General features: G+C 50.0%; 1 long non-coding RNA gene across 2 annotated transcripts in view; it reads left to right on the plus strand.

The window, feature by feature from the left end:
• Positions 1-1,922, plus strand: part of LOC132508662 (uncharacterized) — a 93,334-nt gene extending 91,412 nt beyond the window's left edge. For both annotated transcript variants that reach the window (XR_009536734.1, XR_009536730.1), the window contains one exon: positions 249-1,922. This is a non-coding gene — a long non-coding RNA (uncharacterized LOC132508662). The remainder of the gene's footprint in view (positions 1-248) is intronic.
• The last annotated feature ends 11,939 nt before the right edge of the window (positions 1,923-13,861 follow it).

Here is a 13,861-nt window from a genome sequence, read left to right on the forward strand (position 1 = left end):
TTAATAGTTCTGAAAGTTTTCCTGCTCAGCATAAAGACTCACAGCTCTTTAATGTGTTGACCATATGTCCAGTATTTCCTATGACAGTCCCCAGTTTGAGTAATTTTATTCTTTAAAAGGAGACTCATTGTTAAATCTGTAGCTAAGTTTGTTTTAAATTGCATCCTTTGGGAGGGCTTTCCATATAGATACATTAAAGATGGGAGAGGGTGGGAGGACCCTGAGGTCTGCCTCACTTTCTTCTGCAGGTGGAATGCATCATGGCCAAGTGGAGGTGTCCAGAGTCCCCTTGTGCCGTCTGGATTGGAATAAGACACTGCTCAGAAACACTTCCAAAGAATTGGGGAGTGTCCCTGAGCACCTCCCACTCCCAAAGGACAGTGCATGTGTTCCCTGGTTCCCCAAGCCTAGCAGGGCAGCCCGCATCCAGAGAACTGTAGGATCCTATCTGCTTCAAGGACTCTTTCCAAAATGATCTCCCAAGCAGCTCGTGCCTGAACTTGGAGTAGTGACAACTATATCTCTCACACTCCACTCATCTTGTTCTCTTCTTGTCCCTTCCTCTCAAGTATAGCATCCTATACTAGCATTTCCTAGTATGTAAATAGCTTATAATCAGGGCTTGGTTTACCTAATATGTTCTTAGAGTAATAAAGGTAAGTGTCATGTGTATAAGAGTCACACCCAAGCCCCCCCTGCTTTTCTCTCCCCCCACACCGCCCCAGGGTCATCCCAGCCACTCCCATGACTTCAGCTACCACCTATCTGCAGATGACCCAGTCTCTGTGTCCAGCCTACACGTCTCACTAAACCCCACACCTAACCACCCATCTGCCGAAGCACCCACCTTCCACTTGGAGGTCAAATTTGAAACAACTCAAATTCAAGTTCTCCAAAAGTGAACTCCTTAATTTCTTCCATAAACCTGAGGCTCCTTTGTGTCCCATATTCTGATGCATCACATTTGACAGTGGTTTTCGGTCCATGTATGTCAGTGGATGGATGGGTGGGGGGGAAAGGGCGTGTCTATGAACCTCTTGAAATTTTATGCAAGATTTTGTGTGTACATGTGTTTTCTTCCTGCAGAAAGAGATGGCAGGTTTTTCAGAACCTGACTGTGACCCCTGAACTAAAGAGTCAAGCCCCCGTCTGTTTCTCTGGCTTCATCTCTTGGCAGTCCTGCTTTGAGCCCCAAGCCCCACATCCCCTGAACCTATGCTCGTGGGCAGTGACTGACTCCTGGAGTTCCTGGAAAATGCCGTCAGTTTGATGTATGCTGGTTCTTCTACTGAAGGGTGTTCCCACCCTCTTTGTCTGCAACCTTCAGGCAGCACCTCCTCTGGGAAGCCTCCCTTGCCTGACCCAGGCAGAGCTGATCAGCCCTTCCCTAGTGCCCCACCTCCACGTGGCATCCGTCATACTGTAGGACAGCCTCTTGCACCCTGCGTGTGCCTCGGAATCCCCTGCGCATCTTTTAATGAAATACAGATGCTCCAGCCCTGCTTCCTCCCCAGTGAATCAAAACTGTGATGGAGAGAGGCCCCCCAGGGGACTCTGAGGCACATGCTGCATGCTAAACCACAGCTGTAGGGCCTTTTTCTCGGATACACCAGACTATGAACTCCTTGAGAGCAGGGATCTTGTCTCAGCCACTTCCCCAATCCCCGTGGCACTTAAAACAGTGACAGTGCACAGTAAAATGAGCCAGTCTCAACACTGGTCTACTGGGTGCCAGGTAACATTCTAGAGATTTCCATATACTGCCATTCAGCACCTACAATTTTCCCATGAGTTACATCATTGATCCCCTTTAGAGATGAAGAAATATTTGTGAATGAGTGAACAAGTGAATCATACTTTCTAGAAAGCTGATTGGTTTAGAGAAATCTGAATATGATTTATTTCATAAACATGACTTTTTACAGGGGCAAGAAATGTCTCACTCTGTTCTGATCATGTCCAGGGACGGGAGAAAGAGAGAATCCGGGAAGAGATGTGATGATTTTCTGGAAAAGAGAACTACTCGGGTGTTAGCAGAACCAGACCAGCGCTGCCAGAAACTCACGCAAGAAGCCCCAACACAGCCCAGGCTGAGTCTGCCTCTCCCCACACATGAGGGGCTTGGCACAGGGCAGACTAAGAGGGCCACCAGGGGAGGGAGGGCAGCATTCCTGTCTCCTGCCTCCTCCTTTTCATGGCCGTTAGCCCCAAGGCCCAGTCTCTAGCTGCCATTTGCTCCCTTGGGAGTATAGTTTAAATCATGAAGTTTAAATCAGAGGCAGGCCTCTGTGTCCATTCACAGCCACCTGCAAGCTGAACAAGGCCTCTGAGATCACAGAATTCTGCTCCTTACCACGGAAGTGATGGGAGGACCACTCCCAGCCAGAAAGGGCAAGTAGGATTCAGAAAACAACGCAGAAGGGTGGCTGGCAGGACCTCAGTCACACCACAACCATGGCACTGGGGTGACCCAACCCTGTTCTCGTCCCGTTTTTCAAGGTCCTGCTCTTCAGGGACCACCTTAACCCTAACCCTCCAGAAGCCTTCCCAGAAATTGCACACTGTGTCCTCTCTCAGGCATCCACTCCCAACTCAACCCCAGGGCTTTCCCTCATAACACATCTCTCTTCCCAGGCTGCTAGTCCCAGCTTCCCCAGGGAGCCATGAGCCCCTCAGACATCACAGACCTCCCATAGGAGCTAGCACCCCACTGGGAGCTCAAGAGTAAACAGCCTGACTATTCTGCTTAGCAACAAGTCTTAAAAAATTAAAACCCTCCCAGTAAAATCACATCCAGTTATTTGAGTGAACAATTTGCCCTTACATTTTAACATAGATTTTAGAGTTGTCCCAGCACAGTTTTTTAGAGATGTAACACAACAAGAGTTTAAAATGGTCTTGAATTCTAGACCTAGATCCCTTGAGTTCAAATTCCAGCTTTGCAACTTATTAGCTGTAAATTCACAGGCAATGTCCTTAACCTTGCTGTACCTCAGTTTCCTCATCCCTAAAATGGGTATAAAAATAGCATCTAGTCATAGGGCTGGTGTGAGGAGTGGATGAGTTAGTGTAAAGCACTTAGGACAGTGTCTACCACACAAGCAGAAGCTCCTAATGTGATCTCTCATTAATTAAATTGATGTGATTCTCCCATGACCTCTTGTGATTATCACAACACTAGAAAGTAGGGAAAGATCTCTCCTCTTCACAGAAGAGGAGACCAGTCTCAGAGAAGTTATGTTACTTGCCTCCGACAACACAGCTAATACATGAGCACATGGTTACTCAAAGCCAGGATTCTGAGCTCCACAGACATGGCATAAAAAAGCCCTCAACTCTGGCGTCCCTACCGTCCCTCCAACTTCCCCTCCCCTGGCATTCCTGTGGCCTTCCCACACATTCTTGAAGCTTCCCAATAACAGTTGGCTTTTCCACCCCAAACCCACTGTGGGCTGGGGGAATGGTGTCCCCCTCGCCCGCCACACTCCTACCTTTCTGATCATGGGCAGAGAGACATTCATGAACCGCTCTGGGCTCAGCTGACAGTGCTGGTGGGTGCTGTGAGCAGGCAGGAACCACGGTCCTCATTTGGCTCTCCCAGGACCCAACCTACACAGGATCCTATAGATTATCTCCTGGTGTCATCCTGCCAGGCTTTGCTGATGCAGCTGCCCAGGGCCCAGTGCAGTGGAGCCTGTCAGAGGGGGATGTCCTAGAACACAGGACTCTGCCCCTGAGGCAGCTTGGTAGAGCTGCTGTGCCAGGAAGGTGGCTGGGTAGGTGTCCTTGGACAGGCTGAGGACAGAGAGTAGGTTGAGGACCTTGCTCTGCATGGGAGCCAGATGCTATCTGAAAGGCAGAATGATGTTGCATAGAAGCTTTGGGTGGGATCCTCAGACAGGAGAGACCTGGACAGAGACCTATCAGCTGTAGCGTGAATGCTGATCCCTTCAGGGTGTCCTGGGCTTTGCAGCTCACCCAGTCTCTTCAACACAGATGTTGCCTCACTAAGTCTCATAACTGTCCTCTCAGGTAGATATTGTTATTATCTCCATTTACAAGTGAAGAACTGAAACTCAGAGCTCCTGTCTCCAATTTAGGGGTCTTGCTACTAACCTCACTGTTGAACGACACAAACCTAAGCCAGGAGACCAGGCAGGTTCCAGACGCATATGTGAGCAGGTGATGCTGGTGGGGAGTGGCGTAGAGACTGGAGAGCAGGCTCTGCTCAGTGCCTTCTGATCGTTGCCAGGTGGGAATGCAGCCTCAGGATTACAGGATCTTTGGGGTTTTTTCCGGAGAAGCTGGAAATCTGGATTTTTAAAATGTGAAATTTCCCATTTTTTTATGTTGGCAACTAATTTTTTTTAGTTTAAAATGTCTAGCAGGCTTCTCTGCTGGCGCAGTGGTTAAGAATCCACCTACCAATGCAGGGGACATGGGTTCGAGCCCTGGTCCGGGAAGATCCCACATGCCGCGGAGCAACTAAGCCCATGCACCACATCTACTGAGCCTGCGCTCTAGAGCTCATGCTCCACAACAAGAGAAGAAGCCACCACAATGAGAAGCCCACAACAAAGAGTAGCCCCCACTCGCCACAACTAGAGAAAGACTGCGAGCAGCAACAAAGACCCAACGTAGCCAAAAACAAATTAATTAATTAATATTTTTTTTAAAGTCTAGTGGGCTAAACAAAACACATTCTTGGGCTGGATTCGACTCAGGCTGCCAATTTGCAGACTTGGGCCAGCACACTGCCTTTAAGATGCCAGTAAGGCTGGGATAAGCCCTATCCTCCTCAATTGAATTAAAATGTTCAGATGCCCCAGTAGGTCATACCCATGTAAGTCAACACAAACCAGTGAGTGAGGAATTATTTACTGAATGCCTGTATGTCAGACTTTGTTTTAGGGATACAGGATGTATCTCAACAAAAACAGAAAAAAACACCAAACTCATGGAGTTATATTCTAATTGGGAGACATATGATAAAGATAAATGTGTAAAATTTATAATGTGTTAATAACAACTGCTAAGGGGAAGAAGAAAGCAGAAAAGGGACTTACGAAGTTTTGTGCAGGTATTTCAATTTCAGACAGGGTGGCCAGAGACAGCCACTGAGAAGGTGAAATGTGATAAAGACTTGAAGTTGAGGGGTGAGGGAGTTATGTAGATATCTGCAGGGAGAACAGGCAGAAAGAGGGAATAACACGTACAAAGGCCCTAAGGCCCAAGGAGAGTACCAGAGTGGCTGAGAAACAGGAAGGGGGCAAGAGTGGCCGGGAGAGGTGTGGATAGTAGTATTAGAGGTGAGAGAGGTAACAGGTAAGAGGAGTGAGGAGGAGAAAGCCAAAGTACCTAGGGCTTTGGGTCTCACTTGGAGTGAGACTGGAAGCCATTGGAGTGACAGGGTCATTCTTGCTGCAGTGTTGAGGATCAGTTGAAGAGAAGCAAGGAATGAAGCAGAAAGAGCTTTTAAAACACCAGTGTGATAATCTGGGTAAGGAGATCGTGGTGGCTGGGGTCCCAGTGCTGGCTGTCAGGGTAGTGAGAAGTGATCAGATTCTGGACATATTTTGTGGGTAAGCCCAGTGGTGTGCTAGTAAAGGCTGAACAACCAGCTCTTGCAGGGTGGTGGCTGATTTCCATTCCTAACAGAGGTGTGTGAGAGCACCAGGCCTGGAGCCCTCCAAGGGGCAGGAAGGGTGCCAACCCCACTCTTGCTGGATTCAGCAGGGGCCCGGAGGCAGAGTTACGCTTCCAGGTCCATTCTTCCCCACCAGCTTGGTTACCCAACTCCTTTTGTGGGATCTTGTGTACCCCTGCCTATGGGGCAATGAAGAAGTGTAAGACACAGACCTATGGCTGGTAGCTGTGTGGCTTTTGACAGGTTATTTAATCTGAGTCTCAGTTTTTTTTGTATTTAAAGTGGGGATAAAAATGACAATGAGGCAATACATGAAGGTTCTTAACATATTGCCCGGCACATAATAGCCATTTAATGTGTGAAAATTATTATTATTATTAATATGATAAGACAAAAACAAGGGGAAAAAGTGAAAGATTAATTTAGGATATAATTAAGGATATTTTTAGGTGGTATAGACCAGATCAGCCTTCATTCTTGGAAGCAAGTAGGGCCAAGAAAAGGGGAAAAAAAAATTGGAGTTAATGCATCATTCATGCATTACATAAATATGTATAAGGGGCCTACTCCGTATCTTTTTCTCCCCTTCATAGTACAACCACCATTTATGATATACTTAGATTTATTTATGTGTTTGTTTATTTTTTTCCAGCTCTATTGAGGTATGATTGACAAATAAAAATTATATATATTTGGGTTACACGATGTGATTTTTTTGAGGTTATTTTCTGTGTCTCCTGCTAGACTGAGCTCTCCAGGAGGGCAGGGACCATGTCTGTTTTGTTCACAGCTGTGTTCTCAGAGACTAATATACTGCCAACCACATAGTTGGTGCTCAATAAGCATTTGTGGGATGAATGCCAGGCCTGGGCAGGGTGCTGGGATACACTGTAAGACTTCATAGAGCATTTCATCTCAAGGGGAAGCTGGAATAACTTAAATAATTCTCTGAGGGCAGTTCTGAGCTCTTTGTGAGAGCAGAAGGTATCAGGCAAGGGGCCTGAGATGAGGAGAGAGGGACAAGGCAGTGGAGGAAGATGACAGGCACACGAGCACTGATAGGGAGGCAGCAGGGGCACCAGAGATGGGCTGGGGCGGGGCGAGCAGGAGAAGGGGCCCAATGCTGGGCTTAGAAGCCAGGACTGGGGCCAGGAGGGTGAGGGTGAAGCTTGCAAGAGGGAGGCTGAAAAGGGAGTGACCTGGAGTCACCTCCACCCCAACCCACCGGGGACTTGGGTTGAGGGAAGGGACCCAGCTCTGGGTCACAGGGACCGGGTGGAGTGGAGGCAGCCTGGAGCTTGCACTGAGGGGTTGGGAGAGTCCTGGCGGAGCTGCAGGGCTTGGAGGCGCCTGGGGCTCAGTGAGGGCCTGGTGGAGAGGAGAGTGCTGCCAGAGCAGAGCGGCCAGCATGATTTAATCCCACGGCAATGTGACAGCTAATGAATTTCATATCTCCTCCCTGAGCTCAGCCACAAGAGGAGCCCAAGGCTGGGGGAGAGAGGAAGAAGCTGGGAGCAGGATGGGAGAATGAAGTGAGCAGCCTGAAGAGGAAAAGGAGAGGAAATGGAGGGATGGGTGAAGGGGAGAGAGGACCAGAGGAGAAAGGAGGGGGAGAGAAGAGTGGGAGGAGTAGGGTCTCCTGACAACAGGAATCAGTGTGACAGCCTCACGGACCAAATGGCCCATATCACACCCTTGTACCTCCACGGGTGGTGACCATCATAAATCAGGTTCATAAATGCCAGTCTGATGGGGTGACACAGCCTCTTTCTGGGGGAACATGTAGTCTAAGGGCAGAGCCACGTTATAAGAAGAGCATAGGGCTTCCCTGGTGGCGCAGTGGTTGAGGGTCCGCCTACCGATGCAGGGGACGCGGGTTCACGCCCCGGTCCGGGAAGATCCCACGTGCCGCGGGGCGGCTGGGCCCGTGAGCCATGGCCGCTGAGCCTGTGCGTCCGGAGCCTGTGCTCCGCAACGGGAGAGGCCGCAGTAGTGAGAGGCCCGCGTACCACAAAAAAAAAAAAAAAAGAAGAGCATAGCTGGCTCCCCTCTGAGCCTGTCCTTGCCTTCCTCCTTCTGCCCCCTCCTCACCACACCTCCCCATCTCCCCTCTTTCTTCCGCTTCCCAGAACAAACGGGAAGGAGGGTGGCTGCCTGCCCAGAGAGCTACTGCATTCAGAAGGAGCAGACAGACGAGTAATGTTCATGATATAATAGCCCTAATGACGACGCCGCGGTTTACCCAGCACCTGTCTCCAGAACCCAAGGCTCTCTTTCAAATCCACGTTCCGCTTAAGGCGGGAGGGGGCTTCTCCGTCCTCCAAGAAGGATCTGAATATAAAAAAGGGGGCTTCCCTGGTGGCGCAGTGGTTGAGAGTCCGCCTGCCGAGGCAGGGGACACGGATTCGTGCCCCGGTCCGGGAAGCTCCCACATGCCGCGGAGCGGCTGGGCCCGTGAGCCATGGCCGCTGAGCCTGCGCGTCCGGAGCCTGTGCTCCGCAGCGGGAGAGGCCACAGTAGTGAGAGGCCCGTGTACCGCAAAAAAAAAAAAAAAAAGGGAACCTGAATTCCAGCATGAGAGAGGCAAGGTAGACTGAAGGAAGAACTTCCTCACAAGGTCATTTAAGCTTAAAGTGCTAGGCTAATGAAGGCTCGGTGTATGAAGGCAAGGTGGGGTGGAAAGCCTTCATCTCTGCGGGTATCTAGTGAAAGCAGAGCCACCGCTATCCCAGCCTGCCTCCTCCCTGCTCACCACACCACTTTGCTAACTCCAGAGCCTCTCATTGAGCCCTGGCCCATGGAGCAGACAGTCGGGGCTGCCAGCCACCTTCCAAAACATGTTTTGCCTTTTTGCCTTCATTCTGTGGCTTGGCTCAACTGGGCCTGAAAATTCCCCACACCTGGGGTAGGCCAAGATGGGATGCTCCACCATTAACATCACTGTTTCCAGGCTGAACGCCCTGCTCTGTCCTCAGAACAGCCTTATGGGGTGGGACAGCAGGTCTTCAGTCCCCAAAAGCAGCGAGGGGCATCTTCCAGGGCCACGTGGGGGGAGGGGCATCAAGAGGCCATGGTTCAGAGTCTCTGGGGTCTTGCTGCACAGCCCCTAGTGCCACCCCCAGAGTGCCTCCCAAGAAAGAGCATCTATGGTGGGCTTCTAAGACCTGGCTGGAGTGGCCCCATCAGCTCACTGCCAAGAGGTGACTGGATCGAAGGGGCATCATTTGTGCCCAGTAAATTTCTTCCCAGCTGCAGCCCTCGGCCCAGAGCTCCCTTGGCTAAATCCTCTGTCTATGGCCGCCAAGGCCAGTGTAAACACTACAAAGGAAACACAGTGTCTCTTGGCAAGGACACTTCATAACAAAGCTCGGGATTCTTCCATGATGCTGTTTCATGAGCTACGGCCATAAAAAGTATTTATTAAAAAATAAAAAGTATTTATCCTTTACTGTGAATCTTTGGGTTCAGACAGTTGTTATGGGTCTTGTTGCCCCGATTGTCCTGTCTGTGTGTGTATTGCCCATTTTAGACTGAGAGTCAATGGAACACTTCAAATAAGCCCTAAGTTCCCCTGCTACCCTCCCTGGGCACTGACTGGGGAGGGAGAACAAGGATGAAGCCAATCATGGCTCCTCTTTCCCACACCATCAGCTGGGAGAATCCCTTCTCACACTGCTCTTGGGAAATGCCAATGCCAGGCTGATGGGGAGACGCAGCCTCTGTCAGGGGCAGAACCACACCATGTGAAGAAAAGAGAAAGGAGATCCAGGAACAAGCCACAGGCACGCAAACGTGAACAGAAGGCAGGGTGACTGTAGGAACAGAGGGGTTCCAGGAATCTGCTCGGGTGGGCCGCCCTCCCTTCCGGAAGGTGCTTTGACACAATTTCCAGGGCAGGATGGTGACTCCACTCCGGAGAACCAAGCTGGGGCCCACAGACCACTACCAGAGGGCGTTCTCTCTCTCCCTCTGCTTCAGCCTACAGAGGGAGAGCCCCTGGAGGCAACAGAAGTCTCAGGCAGCGGGTGGGAGTGCATGCGTACAGTGCTGTGACATCCTACAGTAGCACTTCTGAACGCTGCAGGCTGAGAAAGGAGAAAACTGGAGCCGAGAACATTGGCTTCCGTCTTTGCCTCTGTCTGGATCCTTTCCCTCTGGTGGGGCCGGAATCAGGAGGGAGCTAAGGGTGGGCAGCCACGTGGCTCAGCCCCTGAGCCCTGTGATCTGGCTCTGAGTGAGGCCAGGGGTGTGCACAGGAGGTAGGCGGAGGGGGGCCAGGAGGCAAGAGGGAGATGGGGCACCGTTCCCTGAGCTGCAGGCCAACCAGTCGTTTTTCCTGACTGGGCAAGCAGAGCAGAACACAAGAAAAATAAAAAGAAAGGAGGCTGATGCTTATGGGGATAATGAGAGGAGTGGACGAGCATTGTGTCGGCTCCTGGAAAAGAGATGACAGCTCTGTTATCTCCGTAAAAGCCACAGACCAGCTCTCGGGAGATCAGGGTTCCAATGCAGCCTGACACCGGGAGTAGTGTGGGTAGGAGTCAGGTCATATCATGTTTTATTAACTAACACCGCCCCCCACACTCCCACACACACATAACTCACTGTGGATTACCATTCGTTCAGCAAGCATTATCAGTATAGTGTAGCATGGACCCTGGAGCCAGGCTGCCTGGCTTTGACACTTAGAGACTGTATAACACTCTGTAAAATGGGGATAATAATAATAGTACCTAGTCCTCTGGTTGTTATGAGGATTAAATGAGCTAATGCACTGTAAAGTAGATGCATGGTACATAGTAAGCACTTGGAAATGTTAGCTATTCTGACCATGATTACTCCTCTGCCAGGTCCTTTGCCAGGAGCTGGGTTTCTGCCCTGGAGACCCTCCGATCATACAAAGGAGGTACAAGCAGTAACTGCACCGTGCGGTAAGTGCAGTAAGAGAGCTGTGGCCCAGGGGAGCACGGACAAGAGCAAGCTCACTCTGCCTGTGGAAATCAGGGAGAGCTTCATACAGGAGATAATATTTGATTTGGGTCCTGCAGGGTGAATAGGAGTTCCCCAAATGACGAATAAGGGAAGAAGGACATCTGAACCTAGATTGGGCAAAAGCTTAGAGACATGAAAACCTGGGATACGTGACCCTGTGAATCTGGCTCTCAAGTTTTGTAGGAATTATAGAAGGAAATGAGAATGGCAGGAAAACCAGGTCAGACTGCAGGGCCTCGTGTCATGCTAAGGCATTTGAATTTTGTTCTGTAAAAAACTGAGACTCACTACGGAATTTTAAGCAAGGAGATCGCATGATCAAGTTTGTGTTTTGGGAAATAACACACTTGTGGGTCATGAAAAATAGATTAGAAAGTGAGAAGACTGCAGAAAAACACACACAGGAGGATTTTGCAATGGCTCGGGCAAACACAAAGGAGGAGAAAGTATTCTAATGCTTCTGGACTGGCTGGCAGATTACACTGAGGCCAGGGTTCAGGGTACTGACACCTACTGTGTGTCAGAACTGTGCCAGGTCCCAGGGCTCCAAGAATCAGATTTGACACAGGCCACTGGGGAGTTTGTAGAGCAGGCAGAGAGGAGAACAGAGGAGGGCAGGGAAGTGGCACAGGTCCTGGGCTGGACACACACTAGGGGGATGCTGGAACACATAGACAGAGTGCTTATGGCTACCCATGGGGTTGGAGAGGAAAGTGCTGTCAGGAGATCATCCTAGAGGATGCAACAGCTGGCGGACAGAAGGGTCAGAGAGCAAAGATGTGGAGATGTGAAATAGCCTGGAGGATTCTGGTTGCTGTGAGACAGTCACATGGTTAGGGTCTAGAGTTTGAGAAATGGGGCTGGAGAAGTAAGGAGGAGTCAGAGCTCAGCCAAAGGTGTGGATCCCAATCTCTCACAGTGGCAGCCTTTAAAAATACAGATCTAGGGCTTCCCTGGTGGCGCAGTGGTTGAGAGTCCACCTGCCGATACAGGGGATATAGGTTCGTGCCCCTGTCCGGGAAGATCCCACATGCCGCGGAGCGGCTGGGCCCGTGAGCCATGACCGCTGAGCCTGCGCGTCCGGAGCCCGTGTTCCACAACGGGAGAGGCCACAACAGTGAGAGGCCCGTGTACCGCAAAAAAGAAAAAAAATACAGATCTATTTGAATCAGCATCTCTAAGGCGGGGGGTGGGGGGGGCTCAGACATTTTTAAGAGCTCTCTGGTGAATCTGACCTGCACCATAGGCTAAGAACCACGGTTATGGGGACAGGAAGTCACTGAAAGGTGACCTGGTCAGATCCACGCCTTAGGAAGATCCAGGTAGAAGGTGGAGGCCAGAGGGAGGGGTGAGGCAGGGACACTCGTTCGGGAGCCCCAGTAGTGGTGTAGTACCATGGCAGGTGAGGGGGGAAGCTGCCAAAGCCACTAAGGAAATACGACTGACAGAACTTAGGGAGTCCATACGGTTGGCGGGGGGAGAAAGAGAGGAGCTGAGGGTAAATCTGTATTTTAGGGATGAGAAACTGAGGCCTGGATCAGTGGTTCTCAACAGTTTTGAGTGTGAGGATTTCTCTTCAACATAAAAAAAAATGTGATGATAGTTAAACTTGCATTAATAGAAAATACCTAAGGACACCAGCTACATGGATTTCTAAAATGATCTCTAGATCATTTTAAAGAACTTGCATTTTATTCATCACAACAGCATAGATATATACATGAACAAGAACATTGGAAGCAGAACAACCTGGATTCCAGTCTTATCTCTACCATTACTAGACGTGTGACCTTGGGCACATGAACTATCTGTGCCTCCGTCCCTCACCTGTCAGATGGGTGTTTCAGCAGTACCGCATCATGGAGTTGTACTAGGATTGAAGAGTTGTTCGTGTAGAGGGCTGAGAAGAAGGCTTGAGGTATGGTAAACTTCAATGAGCTTTAGCTATTACTATAATTTTTATTCAGGTTAAAGATGGTGCTTGGTGCACGTGTGGATGTGAGGATGCCCAAGGTCATGTGTGGTGGCCCCAGGTTGGCCTGAGTTGCTCCTGCCCTCCTGAACTTTGCAACATGGGGCATAATTAACTACGTATGTCCACGTGTCATCATCACATGGCAGCAGTGTGACTGTGCCTATGTAAGGCAGTGTCATTACCCAATATTCCATTGCATGGAGCAGGATGCCATCTGTGATTTATCAGAATTATATCTGGAACTTGGATATTAGATCTAGGTGTTGTGACTTGCAAAAGGCAATTTTTACAACATAAATATTAAGTTAGACTGGAGTTCCAGGATGATGTAATTGGAGGGTGGAAGAGGCATCCAAGAACCTTGGAGGACCTCACCTTGGAAGGCAAAATGCCATTACCACTCCCCTGAGCCTGGCTTCTCGAGGACCTGAGGAACTCTGGAAGCAATGCTGACTAAGCAGCCCCCTGACCAGTGTTGTCTGGTCATGCCAGCTGATGGTGTAGCAGGACTGCTCAGCTGGCCCACAAATTGACAACCTCTGGACAGGATCATGAACAGTGAGCAGAAAGGGATTTCAGGGTCCCCCAGTACAACTGCACTCCCTGTGTGGCTGCAGACATGGTTCATTTCTCCCCTCCCTGTCTTTCCCCTCCCTTTGGTTGACAACCAGAGCCCTTGGGGGTTTCCGAGTATACATGCAATGTCTTGGCCAGAAGTAAAGAGGATAAGGAAGCTTCTTCCCCGAGAAGAAATGGTCCCTGGTTGGGCCAGGCCAGGGTAGAATGTGGGGTCTGGTGGGGGGGGGGAGGGGTTGAGCCCCTGGCAGAGTGCCAGGAGCCAGCATGTCTGCAGAAAGGAAATGACAGCTTGCAGAAGGTTTCTGTCCTCAGTACACAGCCTTAGAAAGCGTCAGAGGGCTGCCAGGCCAGAGGGGCCTCCCAGGATGAAGGACGTGTCCTGTAGCACTGGAGGTAAAACGTTAACTGCCTCAGCAGCTGGACAACCCCAAGGGGAGGGACACCCAGGACTGAGGTGGAGTTTTCCACTGTCCCAGTGACAAGAGTGCTCAGATTCAGAAACTAAGTTAAATTATAGAAGAAAGTTTAAATTGTAAAATAATTTAACTACTTAGTCAGTAGACTGCAATTGATACCTACCACACACAGATGAGAAAACTGAGGCTCAGAGAGGGCAAATGAGTAGCCCTCATTCAGGTTAAAGGCCACAGTTAGCATGGAAAGGAGGT

Source organism: Lagenorhynchus albirostris, chromosome 2 (genome assembly GCF_949774975.1).
Source record: "Lagenorhynchus albirostris chromosome 2, mLagAlb1.1, whole genome shotgun sequence".
Classification (NCBI taxonomy): Eukaryota; Metazoa; Chordata; class Mammalia; order Artiodactyla; family Delphinidae; genus Lagenorhynchus; species Lagenorhynchus albirostris.